The sequence below is a fragment of the Pleurodeles waltl genome, chromosome 11 (assembly GCF_031143425.1).
Source record: "Pleurodeles waltl isolate 20211129_DDA chromosome 11, aPleWal1.hap1.20221129, whole genome shotgun sequence".
Lineage (NCBI taxonomy): Eukaryota > Metazoa > Chordata > Amphibia > Caudata > Salamandridae > Pleurodeles > Pleurodeles waltl.
Window position 1 is genome coordinate 937,895,087 of NC_090450.1, and position 20,216 is coordinate 937,915,302.

Genomic DNA, 20,216 nt, shown 5'->3' on the forward strand with positions numbered 1-20,216 from the left:
TGGGGGCTTCCGGGAGTGCCAATGTCTACCAGGTAGCTGACCCCCCCTTTTCTCTCCACAATGGTGTGGGCACCACTCCACTTTGCCTGGAGTGCCCTGAGAGCCTCAAGCTCCAGGACACACACTTCCTGTCCTGGCTGGTAGACAGTTAGGACAGCCTTCTGGTCATGCCATTGCTTCCCGAGTTCCTGGCTGGCCTGAAGGTTTTTAGTAGCCCTCTTCATGTACTCAGCCATCCTTGATCTGAGGCCAAGCACATAGTCCACTATGTCTTGTTTGGGGGCCTGAGAGGTTGTCCCCAGCGTTACCTAACAAAAGCAAGGGGATCTCTAACAGGGTGCCCAAACAGAACTTGAAATGGGCCGTAGTCCACACCCTTCTGAGGGTCCTCCCTGTTGGGAAAGAGAAGGCATGGTAATAGGACATTCCATCTCCTGCGGAGTTTTTCAGAGAGCCCCATTATCAAACCCTTGAGAGTTTTATTAAATCTCTCTACTAAGCCATTTGTCTGGGGATGGTAAGGGGTGGTGAACTTGTAAGTCACACCACGTTCCTTCCACGTGGCTTTCAGGTATACAGACATGAAGTTTGCACCTCTGTCTGATACCACTTCTTTTGGGAAGCCCGCCCTTGAAAAGATAATGAGGAGGGCTTTGGCCTCTGCAGGAGCTGTAGTGGTCCTAAGAGGAATGGACTCCGGTTACCTGGTGCCATTGTCCACTACCACCAGTGTACATCAGTTCCCAGAGACTGATGGAGGGTTTAAGAGGTCAACAATATCTACCCCAACCCTCTCAAAGGGAACCAAAACCACTGGAAGTGGAAGTGAGGGGGGCCTTTGGGTTGCCACCTGTCTTGACAAGTGACAGAGGAGCGAGAAAACACATTTGTGTCTTCTGACATGTGGGGCCAGTGAAAGTGCGGGAAAAGCCTGTCCCAAGTCTTACTTTGCCCCAAGTGATCTGCCAGGGGAATGTCATGTGCAAGGGTCAACAGAAATTCCCTACATTTCAGAGGGATCACCAATCTTCTGGTGGCACCAACTTTGAGATCCCTGGACTCTGAATAAAGGAGTCTGTATTCCCAGTACACCTTATGGGTGCCACTGACATCCCCTGCCTGTTGTGCTGCAGCTTGCTGCCTCAAGCTCTCCAGTGTTGGATAAACTTGGTGTTCCCTACTGAGCTCATCCCTGGTGGCCCCCCTGCACCCAAGAGTTCAGCTGTGTCAGCTTGAAGCTCCTCTGGTGTAGGTTCCACCCAGGGAGTGGATTCTGAACCCTCAAGAGTTGAATCCTCACTGGCGGCTGGAGTAGGGCATAACTTCTTACAGTTCCTGCCCTTGGATTTAGGAAGCTCTTAGGCCATTGTTCCAGGCTCCAAGGTTCCTTGCTCTTTTTGCTTCTTAGCCTGTGCTCTGGTAAGGGCATAGATATGCCCTGGATGCTCAGCATTGCTGCGTGCACCTCCAATTCCACCTCTGCCAAAGCTGAGGTCTCCAAGTCGTCCCCTAGTAGACATTTTACACTTAGGTCTGAGGAAACCACAACCTTTTTAGGACCTGTTACACCCCCCTCCCCCCAGCTGAAATCAATAACTGCCATGAGGTGGAACAAGGTCTTGTTCTGAATGTCAGTCACTTATTACGTGTGACCAAGTAGGTGTTGCTCAGGAGACACCAGTTTTTCAGTCACCATAGTGAGCCTGGCACCTGTGTCCCTGTAGGCCTCAGCCTCACCACCATTTATGAGGGGATGCTGATTGTACATACCCATATTAAGGGGACAGGCAACAAGGGTGGCGAAGTCAATGCCCCCAGCAGGGACCAAGACAGCCTCAGTGGTCTCTCTAACTAGCCCAGACCCCACTACAGACTCTAAGGTGAGCCCAGATACACTCTTAGATTGACTACTGTTAGTAGTCCCACCGCTACTGCTATTGTGAGGGGAACTAGAAGTACAAGTGGGGGTAGTAGTGGTGGAAGACTTAGTGGTGCCTTTCATAGGGCAGGAGCTCTCCCCTACCCTACGGCCTTTGTTTTTGCAAACATAACACCAAGGCTTTTTGTAGTAGGAAGAGGAAGAGGAGGATTTGTTCCCATCACCAGATGGGTTTTGTGGGCTGATAAAGACTTTTTTTTTATCTTTGTCCCCACGCTTATACTGAGACCTACCTGCTTCCTTCATTTTGTGGTCACCCACTGTGTGAGCCTTCCTACTCACCCTGGTGCTGACCCACTTGTCTGCCTTCTTACCCAGTTCTTGGGGAGAGGTCAGATCATAGTCCACCAGGTACTGATGCAGCTGATCAGACACGCAATTATTCAAAATGTGCTCTCTTAAGATTAGGCTGTATAAGCCCTGATAATCATTGACTTTGCTCCCATGCAATTAGCCTTCCAGGGCCTTCAAGGAACAGGCCACAAAATCAACCCAATTCTGTGAGGACTCTTCCCTGGTCTCTCTCATCTTGATTCCATATTGTTCAGTAGTCAGACCAAAGGCACCTAAAAGTGCAGATTTTAAAACTGTGTGGTTGTCTGCATCTTCTTCTCTGACTGTGAGGAGTCTGTCCATACCCTTGTCAGAGAAGGAGAGCCACAAAATAGCTGCCCACTGCCTCTGAGGGACCCGCTGTACCTTACAGGCCCTCCCCAGACCAGTGAACCACTTGTACATGTCATCACCCATCTTGTAAGATGGGACTACTTTGTTCAGGTTCCTAGAGTCGAAAGAGTCCTCCTTGACCCTGTTGTCCCTGAAACTAGTACGTCTGCCAAGTAGGGGTCCTAACCCCAACCCCTGCATTTCTCTCTCCACTGCCAAGGCCTCCCTATCTAAGGCTAGCTGCTGCTACTGCAGCCTCAGCTTGGCTTCCTCTATTCTCAGTTGCCTGAGTTCCCTGCCTAGGGATTCTTCCCCTGAAGTTGAGCAGTGGGTTCCCTCAGATATCAAGGAGATGTGAGAGTGGGCAGAGGAGGATCTATTCCTATTCTTGGACACCCCCTCAACCAGCCCTCTATGGACAAAGGTGGACCTACTGGTGTGACCCCCCTTTAAACTGCTAACAGTGCTCCTGACAGGACTGTGGGTGTGTCTAGACGTTTCCTGATCCTCCTTGGGTACTTCCTGACCCACCTCAGTGGCTAAATCATCTTTTTCTAGCACTGGACGGTCAGACTCTTCTTCTTCCTCCTCACCTCCTGGCTACCAGCATGTTCCTGGCCATCCTGGAGGAGCCGGCCCAGAAGTAGAATTTATTGGATTTTCTCCCTGTCTTCAGCTTTCTCTCAGCACATATCTCCCTAAGTTCTTGGAAGGTCCGGTTCTCATAGGGAGAATCCATGGGCTGAGAGGTATGCTCTGCTGAAGACATGTCAGCTAGCTAGAGTGGTGTAGAGTCCCTAACTACTCTAGCACTAGGCTCCCAGCAAAGTTTGGAGCAAGGGCTATACCAACCCCTAGCTTACCCAAACTCAGGAGACTAGATCCCTAATACTAGATGTATTGTGTACCTAACAGTACTAGCCTTTCCTGTGGAAAGTACCCAGTGGCAGAGTGGTAAGGCAATTGCAAGTGCTTATCCCGACGCTAGACCACCAATGTAGGAAGCTGGTCTGGTGTGTGGTATATGCCTAAGGTGTTCTCACCCTATACCAGGTCGAGGTATCCCTATTAGTGTAGTGTAGGCAGTGTCCAGGAAGCCAGGCTCTCTATAGGTATCTGTGGATGAGCAGGCCAGGCTTATCTAGGAGACATGCAAAGCTTATGCAATACCACTGTAGTCACACAACACTTACACACATGAAAGAACCACACAGTGTTACAAAAATAAAGGTACTTTATTTGGTAACATCAATACTAAATTACTATATAGGTTATGCTCTGTTAGCAGGTGAGTAAACACAATTATATATACACACTGGTACATAGGAAAAGGCATTGAAATGCAATAGAAAACAGTGAAAGAACAGTATGCAACAGGAACCCTAGGGGGAGAACAAGCCATGTACTAAAAAAGTGGAATGTGAAGGTCGGACCCCCACCCAGGTGAGTAGAGGGGAGCTGAACGCACTTGGGACCCCAATAGGTAAATACAAGAGTGACCCCCAGCGACCTGGAGAAGAGAGGTAATTACCTGTTTTTCACCCAAACCCACAGAGAAACTTTGCAGAAGGACAATGCAAGACCCAAGCAAGACTGGAAGAAACTGAAGATGGAGTCTGCCAGAAGAGGACCTGCAAAAGAAGGGGAGCAGTCCAGTTCCAGTTGGAGTGTCCGGTTGGGTCAGGAGCCACTACCCACCCTTCTGGTGATGCTGAACCAGGTTGACGAGGAAGGACAGGAGCCGGCTGTGCAGCACAAGAGCAGAAGAGGAGTTCCAGGAGTGATGCAGTCGGTGTTCCACATCGCGAGGAGAGATGCAGCACATAAGTGGTGAGGGAAAACCACTAACAAGACTTGGCAATGGCAAGAGTTCCTAAAAAAAAAGTTTGTAGAAATGCTGGGGACCAGGAGAGTCAGAGGGGACTCAACCCATGGAGGGGAGTCCCAGGTGACCCCCACGAACTAGAAGAGTCTTGAGACGAAGATGGAGGCCCCACAGGCGACCCGCTGGCAGCAAGAACAGGAGTCGCGGTGAGGCCCACTCAGCACACCTGGCAGAGAGTTCCAAATCACTGGAGTAGCAGGAAGGAGACTGTCCATGTCAGAGACGAGAGCTGGAGGACAGGACTACATGGAGCCTGAAGATTCCTTGGATGAAGAGCCAACAAGCCTTGGTAGCTGCTAGAGTCGTGGTGCACAGGAGTACTGTCATGCAAGGAGGGGCAAAGACTCACCCACTCCAAAGATAGGCATCTGTTAGAGAGGACCAAGGGGACAACTTCAGACCACCACCTGGGTTGCAGGATGCACACAGAGTTGCAGGAGAGAGGATCCACGTGGCTGGTTGTCGAGCCGTTGGTGGCTGCAGATACTGGGGAGTGACTCCTTCACTCCAAGCGAGATTCCTTCTTACTTCTTTTGTGCAGACTGATGACTTACCACCCTCAGAGGGTGCACAGCCAGGGAAATGTTGCAGGAGCTGGGAGGAGCCAGAGAAACAATGTTGCAGAGGCAAAGTCGTCACTGGAGCTGCAGATTGTCGGTTCCTGTGGAGTCCAGTTGCGGTTCCAGTGGCCAGAAGTAAAAGTAAACATTGCAGAGGAGTCCTGTTGGAATCTTGCACGTCGAATCTGAGGACCCGCCCAAGAGGGAGACCCTATATAGCCCTAAAAGGGGGATTGGTCACCTAGCAGGGTGACCACCTATCAGGAGGGGGCTGTGACGTCACCTGCCTGACCTGGCCACTCAGATGCTCCCAGGGGCCTCTCGCCCATCCTGGATTCAAGATGGCAGAACCAAGTGATCCCCTGTAGGAGCTCTGGGGTGGTGATAAACAGGGGAGTGGTCACTCCCCTTTACATTGTCCAGTTTCGCACCATAGCAGGGACCGGTATCCCTGGACTGGTGCCAACCAGTTTCTGCAAGAAGGGCACCAAATGTGCCTTTCAAAGCATACCTGTGGCTTGGGGAGGCTACCCCTCCCAAGCCCTGTAACACCTATTTCCAAAGGGAGAGGGGTTATCTCCCAATCCCACTCCCAAAGGAAATCCTGTGTTCTGCCTTCCTGGGCTTGAGCTGCTCAAGCAGCAGGAGGGCAGAAACCTGTCTGGAGGGTGGCAGCAGCGAGGCTGCCCAGGAAGACCTTGCAAACTGGTAGGAGCAAAACTGGGGGGTCCACGAAGGAGCCCCCACAGTGCATGGGATCATACAACCAATACTGGGAACAGTATTGGGGTATGATTTCAACATGTTTGATACCAAGCATGCCTGGGTTTGGAGTTACCATTATGTAGCCGGACATAGGTAGTGGCCTATGTCCAGTACACAGGTAAAATGGCTTACCCGCACTCACAAAGTCCAGGAAAATGGAGCTGGAGTTTGTGGGGGCACCTCAGCTCATTCAGGGGCACCCTCACACACAGGTACATGCACCCTGCCCTCTGGGCTAGGAGGGCCTGCCATAGGGGTGACTTACAGTAACCTGCTTCAGTGACCTGTAGTAAAAAGAGTGCACGCACCCTTCCACGCAGGCTGCAATGGCAGGCCTGCAGAGAGATTTTGCATGGGCTCCCATGAGTGGCATAATACATGCTGCAGCCCATGTGGGACTCCTGGTGCCGCAGTGCCCTGGGTACGTGGGTACTATATACTAGGAACTTACATGGGGGCACCAGTATACCAATTATGGAGTGAAAAAGACCATGAACAACTGAATTTAGAGAAAGAGAGCACAGTCACTGGGGGTCTTAGTTAGCAGGATCCCAGTGAACACAGTTAAAAACACACTGACATTAGGCAAAAAATGGGGGTAACCATGCCAAAAAGAGGGTGCTTTTCTACAGGTGCAAGAAAAGTGACACTGCACTGGGTGCAGCTCCACTTTTCATAAATCTGGCCCTAAGTTTTATTGCGTGCATGGTACATGCCGCTGTGTACGTTCTGTGCCCTGTGCTCGTGCAGTCTACACATGTGCCGGATCTGGTAGCTGAGTTGGACGAGGCAACCATGCAAGGAATCTTTGTGTGACCTCATTGTCGTAGTATTCAAACAGGGCATACACGCTCAGGGGTAGATTTATGAAAAGTTGTGCTTGCACTAGGTGCAGTGTCATTTTTCCTGCGCACCTTAACGCCCCCCTCACGCCACCATGGTAGTGCCGTATTTAAAATACGGCGCACCATGGCAGTAGTTAGGGTGACTAGCCTCATAATTTTTTACGCTAGTCCGGTGCTTTGCAGGATTAGCATAAACAATAATGACGCTAACCCTGCAAAGCACCCAGAGGCCCATTGTAACCAATGTCAGCCTCTTTTTAACAATGTTAAAAATTGCAGGTAAAAATGGCACAAAGGAATCTCGTAGATTCCTTTGTGCCATTTTTACGCCTCTCCTAGTGCAGGAACGCCCTCCTGGCATCCTTCCATACATAATATGACGCAAGGGTTTACAAAGTGGTGCAATGCATGCATTGAGCCACTTTGTAAATACGGTCCGGGGAAAATGCCACTTTAACGCTGCCTTAGCGTAAAAAAAAAATGACGCTATGGCAGGACTAAAGTGGCGCTAGGGGCTCTCAAATATACCTTATAGCTTTTCATCCCTCTCAGGTGAAAAAATGGTCCCTAGTGCAAGGAAGGAAATGGGCCCTTTTGTTGCTGTTTGAATGATAAAATACGGGAAAAATTAGGGTTAAAGCGGCCCCCTGGGCACCTGCTGTACCAATAGATGGTACGCCTCTGTCCTTGAGCTCGGTAACATCTGTGCCCTGAAGCGCTTTAGAAATGCACTTTGGGGCAGATTTATGAAAAGTGGAGCGGCCACTTTTCTTGAGCCCCTGAACGCCACCCTAACGCCACCATGGTAACGTCGCATTTAAAAAACGGCGCGGCGTTTTTGGCCTCGTTGGGCCACATTTGCGTCTAAAAAAAAGGACGCAAATGTGGAGCAAGGAGGCGCTAGGGGCTCCTAAATATGCCACTTTATATAACGTTAAAAGTCACGCTCGACACCTTCGTCAGCTCTCGTTCTGTTTCAAACACTGCATACAGTCTGAGCGAACTTTCTCCGCATTATCCTGTTGATAACAAACGGCTTCCAACAGAAATACGAAAACTAATCAAGACGAAAGCATCCTGAAAGTTCGTGCCGGATGCAGAAACTCCGACACACTAAAACTAAATCGAAAACAGTGAACTAAAAGAAAATAAACTCTGTGCGGTCTAGCCGACACCAACACGTTCACATAAACTACAAAAAAAAAATCTTATTTTTATACATTAATATTCAGTCTCCTTGGAGACTGTCAAAAATTGCCAATATCGACTATATTTCAAATCGTCATGGCGGGGTATTGGGTAAAGTTTTCAATAAGCAATAATCGCGCCTCGGTTAGACCTCATTGGCTACGATACTGCCACTGCGCAAAGCTAACAATAAAAAGGCGAATAAAGGTGCGTCTCGGGGTACCACCTCATGATACAAAGACCAAGGAAACGTTTAGTTGTCCAAGAATTACTACACCTCCACTGGCTTCTAACAGGCAAAATAATACACTTTGTTAGGATTGTTTTATCAGGTTCCGTCCACTCTCTGCCCCAAATATTCCATACCGGCGAGTAGAGAACTCTGGGAAATTTTATGCTAAATAGTTGCACAGGTAGCGCTGCATCCTAGTTACAGGTTTGATGCTCTTCATGTGAAGATGGGGTCCATGCTGCTAGCGATGTGGTGTGGAAATGGAAGAAGCACGAATTCTTAAAGCATGTCTTCAAATGTTTACCAAGGAGGCATGGTAATCATTGAAAGAAATGTAAATGGTAAACTACATTTTTCGATACAGCACTTACTGCAGGTGAGCCGTTTCATTGAGCTACACAGTTGCATTTGCTGCATTTCATTTACACCTTTAAAAAATACAATTTTGGTTTCGTCGTTTCGAAAACATCTTAGAGTGTGCCGGAGAACATCTGTAAAATGAGAAACTCGGGAAATGGTGGACTCATATTAAGGGGAAGAAAGGGGGCAATAAGAAAACATCAATGTTGCCCCCTTATTTATATAAGTAGTAACTTCAAAGACCTATGGCCCATATTTATACTTTTTGACGCTAAACTGCGCTAACGCAGTTTAGCGTCAAAAAGTTTTGCGCCGGCTAACGCCATTCTGAAGCGCCATGCGGGCGCCGTATTTATTGAATGGCGTTAGCCGGCGCAAGCAGACCGGCGCTGCCTGGTGTGCGCGAGAAAAACCACGTACACCAGGCAGCGCCGGCGTAGGGGGAAAATGGCGCATGGGCGTCTTAAAATGGGGCAAGTCAGGTTACGTCGAAAAAATCGTCGTAACCCGACTTGCGCCATTTATTTTCGACGCCCATCCCCCATCAACATGACTCCTATCATTGTAAAGATAGGAGTCATGCCCCCTTGCCCAATGGCCATGCCCAGGGGACTTCTGTCCCCTGGGCATGGTCATTGGGCATAGTGGCATGTAGGGGGGCACAAATCAGGCCCCCCTATGCCAAAAAAAATTATTTAAAAAAAAATAAAAAATACTTACCTGAATGTCCCTGGGGTGGGTCCCTCCAGCCTTGGGTGTCCTCCTGGGGTGGGCAAGGGTGGCAGGGGGGGTCCCTGGGGGCAGGGGAGGGCACTCTGGGCTCATTTTGAGCCCACTTGTCCCTTAACGCCATGCCTGACCCAGGCGTTAAAAAGCTGCGCAAATGCGCCGTTTTTAGCCACGCCCACTCCCGGGCGTCTCTTTTGCCCGGGAGTATAAATACCACGTAAAGGCCTGGGAGTCATTTTTTAGACGGGAACGCCTCCCTTGCATATCATTAACGCAAGGAAGGGGTTCACGCTAAAAAATGACGCACATTCCGGGAACTTTGGCGCTATTCGCCTCTAACGCCATAGTATAAATATGGCGTTAGTTGGCGTTAGTTTAGCGTCGAATTTGCGTCGAAAAAACGACGCAAATTCGGCGCAAACGGAGTATAAATACGGCCCTATATGTCTCTTCAACAGTCGAAGGAGATATTTTTGCTAAGAATCGCTTCAAGTAGGTCAGAGAGCACACCAGCAGCTAACCAATATTCTACTCGTGTGTGTAAAGCAGAACCGACACTTTGGAGAATACTGTATGCATTTATGTTTGCTACTTTGCTGTGACTATACCAACAAACTGGAAGCAGCGGTTGAAGTCCGTAAAAAAGTATGGGGACCGTGATATTGTGGGCCTAATTAACATGCCCTTTACACCACTGCTGCATCATTTTTTTATGGGCGCACCAGTGACGTTAGCAGTGCACAGAACTGCTGCAGATTTACAAACTGACACACGGGGACCAATGCGTCAGTTTGTAAAGCTTTCCGTCACATTATACCTTCCCCAGGTATAATGTATGCAGGGTAGGCCTTACCAGGGAGAAAGCCACATAGTTCTGACGCAGTTAAATTTACATTTCACTTTGTCATTTTGAGACTTCACTGCGTCAAAACTGTACCGCCTGCTCAGAGTAGGCGTAAAATTGATGCTGGGGTTTTTCCAAGGAGAGCCTCCTCACATTGCTAGAGCAGTGTCATTTTACGGATCTTGTCCAACAATGCGTAAGCTCAGCGCCAACAGATGCATCACACTTTCTGATGCATCTGTGAAAACGTGCACCATGGAGCTCTGTATTGTAAATACAGAGGATCTATGACGTTGTTAGGGGATCATAGGGAAACAGAAGAAATCTGACGCATCAATGTCGGCGCATCCGATTCTTGTAAGTGAGGCCCATAGGCAGTCACAAATCTTCAGTTTGCTAAACACATGTTTAATATTATTTGCCAAATATAACCAGCTATGATTTGGGATATGCAGGTGGTGATAGCTGTTGATGATGCAGAGTACCAACATACAGAAATTGTCCTCTGGTAGTGGTGGGGAGGGAGGGCCCAACCTCTAAAAAAGTTTTCTTGGGGGGGGGGGGAGTGGCCAAAAAAAGTTTGAAGACCACTGTCCTAGGTAGACCAGGTGATTCTCCCAGCTGGAGCTAAAGACACCTATATTATCCAGATATGCTACACTGAAGCTTTCCAACCCCTGTAGAATTTTATAAACCAGCCTCTGAAATGTGGCAGGTGCAATTTTCAACCCAAAGGGCATCACTGTAAAGTGATAATGCCCACTAGGGGTGGAAAATGCTGTTTTGGGTTTAACATCATCTGCCAACTTGATCTGCCAGTAGCCAGCAGTCAAGTCAAAGGTGCTCAGATACTTGTCATCTGCCCTAGATATAGGATGAGCATCAGTGTTTTTTAACTGTTTTGAGACCTCTGTAGTCAACACAAAACCTAATTTCTCTTTTTCCATCTCGGGAGTGAGGTTTTGGGACACGCACTACAGGGCTGGACAAGGGCTATCTGAGGGCTCAATAACCCCTAGGTCTAGCACCTTCTGAACTTCAGATTTGATGCACTCCCTCACATGGTCAGGTTGTCTGTAAATTTTGCTATTCACAGGCAAACTGTCTCTTTTGTCAATGGTGTGTTTACACCGTGTGGTCTGACCAGGTGTCAGGGAGAAGAGTTCTGAGAACTGCCCTAGGATGTTTCTACAGTCCTCCTTTTGGGACTCAGAGAGGCAGACAGAAAGGACTACCCCATCAATTGAGCCATCAGTTGTATTGTGGGAGAAGAGGTCAGGGAGAGGGTCTCTTTCCTCTTCCTGTCGCTCATCAGTAGCCATGAGCAGAGCCATGTCTGACCTATCATAATAGGGGTTATGGGGGCTTCCGGGAGTGCCAATGTCTACCAGGTAGCTGACCCCCCCTTTTCTCTCCACAATGGTGTGGGCACCACTCCACTTTGCCTGGAGTGCCCTGAGAGCCTCAAGCTCCAGGACACACACTTCCTGTCCTGGCTGGTAGACAGTTAGGACAGCCTTCTGGTCATGCCATTGCTTCCCGAGTTCCTGGCTGGCCTGAAGGTTTTTAGTAGCCCTCTTCATGTACTCAGCCATCCTTGATCTGAGGCCAAGCACATAGTCCACTATGTCTTGTTTGGGGGCCTGAGAGGTTGTCCCCAGCGTTACCTAACAAAAGCAAGGGGATCTCTAACAGGGTGCCCAAACAGAACTTGAAATGGGCCGTAGTCCACACCCTTCTGAGGGTCCTCCCTGTTGGGAAAGAGAAGGCATGGTAATAGGACATTCCATCTCCTGCGGAGTTTTTCAGAGAGCCCCATTATCAAACCCTTGAGAGTTTTATTAAATCTCTCTACTAAGCCATTTGTCTGGGGATGGTAAGGGGTGGTGAACTTGTAAGTCACACCACGTTCCTTCCACGTGGCTTTCAGGTATACAGACATGAAGTTTGCACCTCTGTCTGATACCACTTCTTTTGGGAAGCCCGCCCTTGAAAAGATAATGAGGAGGGCTTTGGCCTCTGCAGGAGCTGTAGTGGTCCTAAGAGGAATGGACTCCGGTTACCTGGTGCCATTGTCCACTACCACCAGTGTACATCAGTTCCCAGAGACTGATGGAGGGTTTAAGAGGTCAACAATATCTACCCCAACCCTCTCAAAGGGAACCAAAACCACTGGAAGTGGAAGTGAGGGGGGCCTTTGGGTTGCCACCTGTCTTGACAAGTGACAGAGGAGCGAGAAAACACATTTGTGTCTTCTGACATGTGGGGCCAGTGAAAGTGCGGGAAAAGCCTGTCCCAAGTCTTACTTTGCCCCAAGTGATCTGCCAGGGGAATGTCATGTGCAAGGGTCAACAGAAATTCCCTACATTTCAGAGGGATCACCAATCTTCTGGTGGCACCAACTTTGAGATCCCTGGACTCTGAATAAAGGAGTCTGTATTCCCAGTACACCTTATGGGTGCCACTGACATCCCCTGCCTGTTGTGCTGCAGCTTGCTGCCTCAAGCTCTCCAGTGTTGGATAAACTTGGTGTTCCCTACTGAGCTCATCCCTGGTGGCCCCCCTGCACCCAAGAGTTCAGCTGTGTCAGCTTGAAGCTCCTCTGGTGTAGGTTCCACCCAGGGAGTGGATTCTGAACCCTCAAGAGTTGAATCCTCACTGGCGGCTGGAGTAGGGCATAACTTCTTACAGTTCCTGCCCTTGGATTTAGGAAGCTCTTAGGCCATTGTTCCAGGCTCCAAGGTTCCTTGCTCTTTTTGCTTCTTAGCCTGTGCTCTGGTAAGGGCATAGATATGCCCTGGATGCTCAGCATTGCTGCGTGCACCTCCAATTCCACCTCTGCCAAAGCTGAGGTCTCCAAGTCGTCCCCTAGTAGACATTTTACACTTAGGTCTGAGGAAACCACAACCTTTTTAGGACCTGTTACACCCCCCTCCCCCCAGCTGAAATCAATAACTGCCATGAGGTGGAACAAGGTCTTGTTCTGAATGTCAGTCACTTATTACGTGTGACCAAGTAGGTGTTGCTCAGGAGACACCAGTTTTTCAGTCACCATAGTGAGCCTGGCACCTGTGTCCCTGTAGGCCTCAGCCTCACCACCATTTATGAGGGGATGCTGATTGTACATACCCATATTAAGGGGACAGGCAACAAGGGTGGCGAAGTCAATGCCCCCAGCAGGGACCAAGACAGCCTCAGTGGTCTCTCTAACTAGCCCAGACCCCACTACAGACTCTAAGGTGAGCCCAGATACACTCTTAGATTGACTACTGTTAGTAGTCCCACCGCTACTGCTATTGTGAGGGGAACTAGAAGTACAAGTGGGGGTAGTAGTGGTGGAAGACTTAGTGGTGCCTTTCATAGGGCAGGAGCTCTCCCCTACCCTACGGCCTTTGTTTTTGCAAACATAACACCAAGGCTTTTTGTAGTAGGAAGAGGAAGAGGAGGATTTGTTCCCATCACCAGATGGGTTTTGTGGGCTGATAAAGACTTTTTTTTTATCTTTGTCCCCACGCTTATACTGAGACCTACCTGCTTCCTTCATTTTGTGGTCACCCACTGTGTGAGCCTTCCTACTCACCCTGGTGCTGACCCACTTGTCTGCCTTCTTACCCAGTTCTTGGGGAGAGGTCAGATCATAGTCCACCAGGTACTGATGCAGCTGATCAGACACGCAATTATTCAAAATGTGCTCTCTTAAGATTAGGCTGTATAAGCCCTGATAATCATTGACTTTGCTCCCATGCAATTAGCCTTCCAGGGCCTTCAAGGAACAGGCCACAAAATCAACCCAATTCTGTGAGGACTCTTCCCTGGTCTCTCTCATCTTGATTCCATATTGTTCAGTAGTCAGACCAAAGGCACCTAAAAGTGCAGATTTTAAAACTGTGTGGTTGTCTGCATCTTCTTCTCTGACTGTGAGGAGTCTGTCCATACCCTTGTCAGAGAAGGAGAGCCACAAAATAGCTGCCCACTGCCTCTGAGGGACCCGCTGTACCTTACAGGCCCTCCCCAGACCAGTGAACCACTTGTACATGTCATCACCCATCTTGTAAGATGGGACTACTTTGTTCAGGTTCCTAGAGTCGAAAGAGTCCTCCTTGACCCTGTTGTCCCTGAAACTAGTACGTCTGCCAAGTAGGGGTCCTAACCCCAACCCCTGCATTTCTCTCTCCACTGCCAAGGCCTCCCTATCTAAGGCTAGCTGCTGCTACTGCAGCCTCAGCTTGGCTTCCTCTATTCTCAGTTGCCTGAGTTCCCTGCCTAGGGATTCTTCCCCTGAAGTTGAGCAGTGGGTTCCCTCAGATATCAAGGAGATGTGAGAGTGGGCAGAGGAGGATCTATTCCTATTCTTGGACACCCTCTCAACCAGCCCTCTATGGACAAAGGTGGACCTACTGGTGTGACCCCCCTTTAAACTGCTAACAGTGCTCCTGACAGGACTGTGGGTGTGTCTAGACGTTTCCTGATCCTCCTTGGGTACTTCCTGACCCACCTCAGTGGCTAAATCATCTTTTTCTAGCACTGGACGGTCAGACTCTTCTTCTTCCTCCTCACCTCCTGGCTACCAGCATGTTCCTGGCCATCCTGGAGGAGCCGGCCCAGAAGTAGAATTTATTGGATTTTCTCCCTGTCTTCAGCTTTCTCTCAGCACATATCTCCCTAAGTTCTTGGAAGGTCCGGTTCTCATAGGGAGAATCCATGGGCTGAGAGGTATGCTCTGCTGAAGACATGTCAGCTAGCTAGAGTGGTGTAGAGTCCCTAACTACTCTAGCACTAGGCTCCCAGCAAAGTTTGGAGCAAGGGCTATACCAACCCCTAGCTTACCCAAACTCAGGAGACTAGATCCCTAATACTAGATGTATTGTGTACCTAACAGTACTAGCCTTTCCTGTGGAAAGTACCCAGTGGCAGAGTGGTAAGGTAATTGCAAGTGCTTATCCTGACGCTAGACCACCAATGTAGGAAGCTGGCCTGGTGTGTGGTATATGCCTAAGGTGTTCTCACCCTATACCAGGTCGAGGTATCCCTATTAGTGTAGTGTAGGCAGTGTCCAGGAAGCCAGGCTCTCTATAGGTATCTGTGGATGAGCAGGCCAGGCTTATCTAGGAGACATGCAAAGCTTATGCAATACCACTGTAGTCACACAACACTTACACACATGAAAGAACCACACAGTGTTACAAAAATAAAGGTACTTTATTTGGTAACATCAATACTAAATTACTATATAGGTTATGCTCTGTTAGCAGGTGAGTAAACACAATTATATATACACACTGGTACATAGGAAAAGGCATTGAAATGCAATAGAAAACAGTGAAAGAACAGTATGCAACAGGAACCCTAGGGGGAGAACAAGCCATGTACTAAAAAAGTGGAATGTGAAGGTCGGACCCCCACCCAGGTGAGTAAGACCTGTAGAGGGGAGCTGAACACACTTGGGACCCCAATAGGTAAATACAAGAGTGACCCCCAGCGACCTGGAGAAGAGAGGTAATTACCTGTTTTTCACCCAAACCCACAGAGAAACTTTGCAGAAGGACAATGCAAGACCCAAGCAAGACTGGAAGAAACTGAAGATGGAGTCTGCCAGAAGAGGACCTGCAAAAAAAGGGGAGCAGTCCAGTTCCAGTTGGAGTGTCCGGTTGGGTCAGGAGCCACTACCCACCCTTCTGGTGATGCTGAACCAGGTTGACGAGGAAGGACAGGAGCCGGCTGTGCAGCACAAGAGCAGAAGAGGAGTTCCAGGAGTGATGCAGTCGGTGTTCCACATCGCGAGGAGAGATGCAGCACATAAGTGGTGAGGGAAAACCACTAACAAGACTTGGCAATGGCAAGAGTTCCTAAAAAAAAAGTTTGTAGAAATGCTGGGGACCAGGAGAGTCAGAGGGGACTCAACCCATGGAGGGGAGTCCCAGGTGACCCCCACGAACTAGAAGAGTCTTGAGACGAAGATGGAGGCCCCACAGGTGACCCGCTGGCAGCAAGAACAGGAGTCGCGGTGAGGCCCACTCAGCACACCTGGCAGAGAGTTCCAAATCACTGGAGTAGCAGGAAGGAGACTGTCCATGTCAGAGACGAGAGCTGGAGGACAGGACTACATGGAGCCTGAAGATTCCTTGGATGAAGAGCCAACAAGCCTTGGTAGCTGCTAGAGTCGTGGTGCACAGGAGTACTGTCATGCAAGGAGGGGCAAAGACTCACCCACTCCAAAGATAGGCATCTGTTAGAGAGGACCAAGGGGACAACTTCAGACCACCACCTGGGTTGCAGGATGCACACAAAGTTGCAGGAGAGAGGATCCACGTGGCTGGTTGTCGAGCCGTTGGTGGCTGCAGATACTGGGGAGTGACTCCTTCACTCCAAGCGAGATTCCTTCTTACTTCTTTTGTGCAGACTGATGACTTACCACCCTCAGAGGGTGCACAGCCAGGGAAATGTTGCAGGAGCTGGGAGGAGCCAGAGAAACAATGTTGCAGAGGCAAAGTCGTCACTGGAGCTGCAGATTGTCGGTTCCTGTGGAGTCCAGTTGCGGTTCCAGTGGCCAGAAGTAAAAGTAAACATTGCAGAGGAGTCTTGTTGGAATCTTGCACGTCGAATATGAGGACCCGCCCAAGAGGGAGACCCTATATAGCCCTAAAAGGGGGATTGGTCACCTAGCAGGGTGACCACCTATCAGGAGGGGGCTGTGACGTCACCTGCCTGACCTGGCCACTCAGATGCTCCCAGGGGCCTCTCGCCCATCCTAGATTCAAGATGGCAGAACCAAGTGATCCCCTGTAGGAGCTCTGGGGTGGTGATAAACAGGGGAGTGGTCACTCCCCTTTACATTGTCCAGTTTCGCACCATAGCAGGGACTGGTATCCCTGGACTGGTGCCAACCAGTTTCTGCAAGAAGGGCACCAAATGTGCCTTTCAAAGCATACCTGTGGCTTGGGGAGGCTACCCCTCCCAAGCCCTGTAACACCTATTTCCAAAGGGAGAGGGGTTATCTCCCAATCCCACTCCCAAAGGAAATCCTGTGTTCTGCCTTCCTGGGCTTGAGCTGCTCAAGCAGCAGGAGGGCAGAAACCTGTCTGGAGGGTGGCAGCAGCGAGGCTGCCCAGGAAGACCTTGCAAACTGGTAGGAGCAAAACTGGGGGGTCCACAAAGGAGCCCCCACAGTGCATGGGATCATACAACCAATACTGGGAACAGTATTGGGGTATGATTTCAACATGTTTCATACCAAGCATGCCTGGGTTTGGAGTTACCATTATGTAGCCGGACATAGGTAGTGGCCTATGTCCAGTACACAGGTAAAATGGCTTACCCGCACTCACAAAGTCCAGGAAAATTGAGCTGGAGTTTGTGGGGGCACCTCAGCTCATTCAGGGGCACCCTCACACACAGGTACATGCACCCTGCCCTCTGGGCTAGGAGGGCCTGCCATAGGGGTGACTTACAGTAACCTGCTTCAGTGACCTGTAGTAAAAAGAGTGCACGCACCCTTCCACGCAGGCTGCAATGGCAGGCCTGCAGAGAGATTTTGCATGGGCTCCCATGAGTGGCATAATACATGCTGCAGCCCATGTGGGACACCTGGTGCCGCAGTGCCCTGGGTACGTGGGTACTATATACTAGGAACTTACATGGGGGCACCAGTATACCAATTATGGAGTGAAAAAGACCATGAACAACTGAATTTAGAGAAAGAGAGCACAGTCACTGGGGGTCTTAGTTAGCAGGATCCCAGTGAACACAGTTAAAAACACACTGACATTAGGCAAAAAATGGGGGTAACCATGCCAAAAAGAGGGTGCTTTTCTACAGGTGCAAGAAAAGTGACACTGCACTGGGTGCAGCTCCACTTTTCATAAATCTGGCCCTAAGTTTTATTGCGTGCATGGTACATGCCGCTGTGTACGTTCTGTGCCCTGTGCTCGTGCTGTCTACACATGTGCCGGATCTGGTAGCTGAGTTGGACGAGGCAACCATGCAAGGAATCTTTGTGTGACCTCATTGTCGTAGTATTCAAACAGGGCATACACGCTCAGGGGTAGATTTATGAAAAGTTGTGCTTGCACTAGGTGCAGTGTCATTTTTCCTGCGCACCTTAACGCCCCCCTCACGCCACCATGGTAGTGCCGTATTTAAAATACGGCGCACCATGGCAGTAGTTAGGGTGACTAGCCTCATAATGTTTTACGCTAGTCCGGTGCTTTGCAGGATTAGCATAAACAATAATGACGCTAACCCTGCAAAGCACCCAGAGGCCCATTGTAACCAATGTCAGCCTCTTTTTAACAATGTTAAAAATTGCAGGTAAAAATGGCACAAAGGAATCTCGTAGATTCCTTTGTGCCATTTTTACGCCTCTCCTAGTGCAGGAACGCCCACCTTGCATCCTTCCATACATAATATGACGCAAGGGTTTACAAAGTGGTGCAATGCATGCATTGAGCCACTTTGTAAATACGGTCCGGGGAAAATGCCACTTTAACGCTGCCTTAGCGTAAAAAAAAAATGACGCTATGGCAGCACTAAAGTGGCGCTAGGGGCTCTCAAATATACCTTATAGCTTTTCATCCCTCTCAGGTGAAAAAATGGTCCCTAGTGCAAGGAAGGAAATGGGCCCTTTTGTTGCTGTTTGAATGATAAAATACGGGAAAAATTAGGGTTAAAGCGGCCCCCTGGGCACCTGCTGTACCAATAGATGGTACGCCTCTGTCCTTGAGCTCGGTAACATCTGTAATTGAGTGCCCTGAAGCGGTTTAGAAATGCACTTTGGGGCAGATTTATGAAAAGTGGAGCTGCCACTTATCTTGAGCCCCTGAACGCCACCCTAACGCCACCATGGTAACGTCGCATTTAAAAAACGGCGCGGCGTTTTTGGCCTCGTTGGGCGACATTTGCGTATATTTGCGTCTAAAAAAAAGGACGCAAATGTGGAGCAAGGAGGCGCTAGGGGCTCCTAAATATGCCACTTTATATAACGTTAAGGCCCATATTTATACTTTTTGACGCTAAACTGCGCTAACGCAGTTTAGCGTCAAAAAGTTTTGCGCCGGCTAACGCCATTCTGAAGCGCCATGCGGGCGCCGTATTTATTGAATGGCGTTAGCCGGCGCAAGCAGACCGGCGCTGCCTGGTGTGCGCGAGAAAAACCACGTACACCAGGCAGCGCCGGCGTAGGGGGAAAATGGCGCATGGGCGTCTTAAAATGGGGCAAGTCAGGTTACGTCGAAAAAATCGTCGTAACCCGACTTGCGCCATTTATTTTCGACGCCCATCCCCCATCAACATGACTCCTATCATTGTAAAGATAGGAGTCATGCCCCCTTGCCCAATGGCCATGCCCAGGGGACTTCTGTCCCCTGGGCATGGTCATTGGGCATAGTGGCATGTAGGGGGGCACAAATCAGGCCCCCCTATGCCAAAAAAAATTATTAAAAAAAAATAAAAAAATACTTACCTGAATGTCCCTGGGGTGGGTCCCTCCAGCCTTGGGTGTCCTCCTGGGGTGGGCAAGGGTGGCAGGGGGGGTCCCTGGGGGCAGGGGAGGGCACTCTGGGCTCATTTTGAGCCCACTTGTCCCTTAACGCCATGCCTGACCCAGGCGTTAAAAAGCGGCGCAAATGCGCCGTTTTTAGCCACGCCCACTCCCGGGCGTCTCTTTTGCCCGGGAGTATAAATACCACGTAAAGGCCTGGGAGTCATTTTTTAGACGGGAACGCCTCCCTTGCATATCATTAACGCAAGGAAGGGGTTCACGCTAAAAAATGACGCACATTCCGGGAACTTTGGCGCTATTCGCCTCTAACGCCATAGTATAAATATGGCGTTAGTTGGCGTTAGTTTAGCGTCGAATTTGCGTCGAAAAAAACGACGCAAATTCGGCGCAAACGGAGTATAAATACGGCCCTAAAAGTCACGCTCGACACCTTCGTCAGCTCTCGTTCTGTTTCAAACACTGCATACAGTCTGAGCGAACTTTCTCCGCATTATCCTGTTGATAACAAACGGCTTCCAACAGAAATACGAAAACTAATCAAGACGAAAGCATCCTGAAAGTGCCTGCCGGATGCAGAAACTCCGACACACTAAAACTAAATCGAAAACAGTGAACTAAAAGAAAATAAACTCTGTGTGGTCTAGCCGACACCAACACGTTCACATAAACTACTAAAAAAAATCTTATTTTTATACATTAATATTCAG

The 20,216-nt window shown here is 49.4% G+C and overlaps 1 non-coding gene across 1 annotated transcript; it reads right to left on the reverse strand.

Annotated features, from left to right (window-relative positions):
• Window positions 1-7,892: 7,892 nt before the first annotated feature.
• LOC138266816 (U4 spliceosomal RNA) lies at window positions 7,893-8,033 on the reverse strand. Its single transcript, XR_011199729.1, has one exon. It is a non-coding gene; the product is annotated as a U4 spliceosomal RNA (small nuclear RNA).
• Window positions 8,034-20,216: the final 12,183 nt, after the last annotated feature.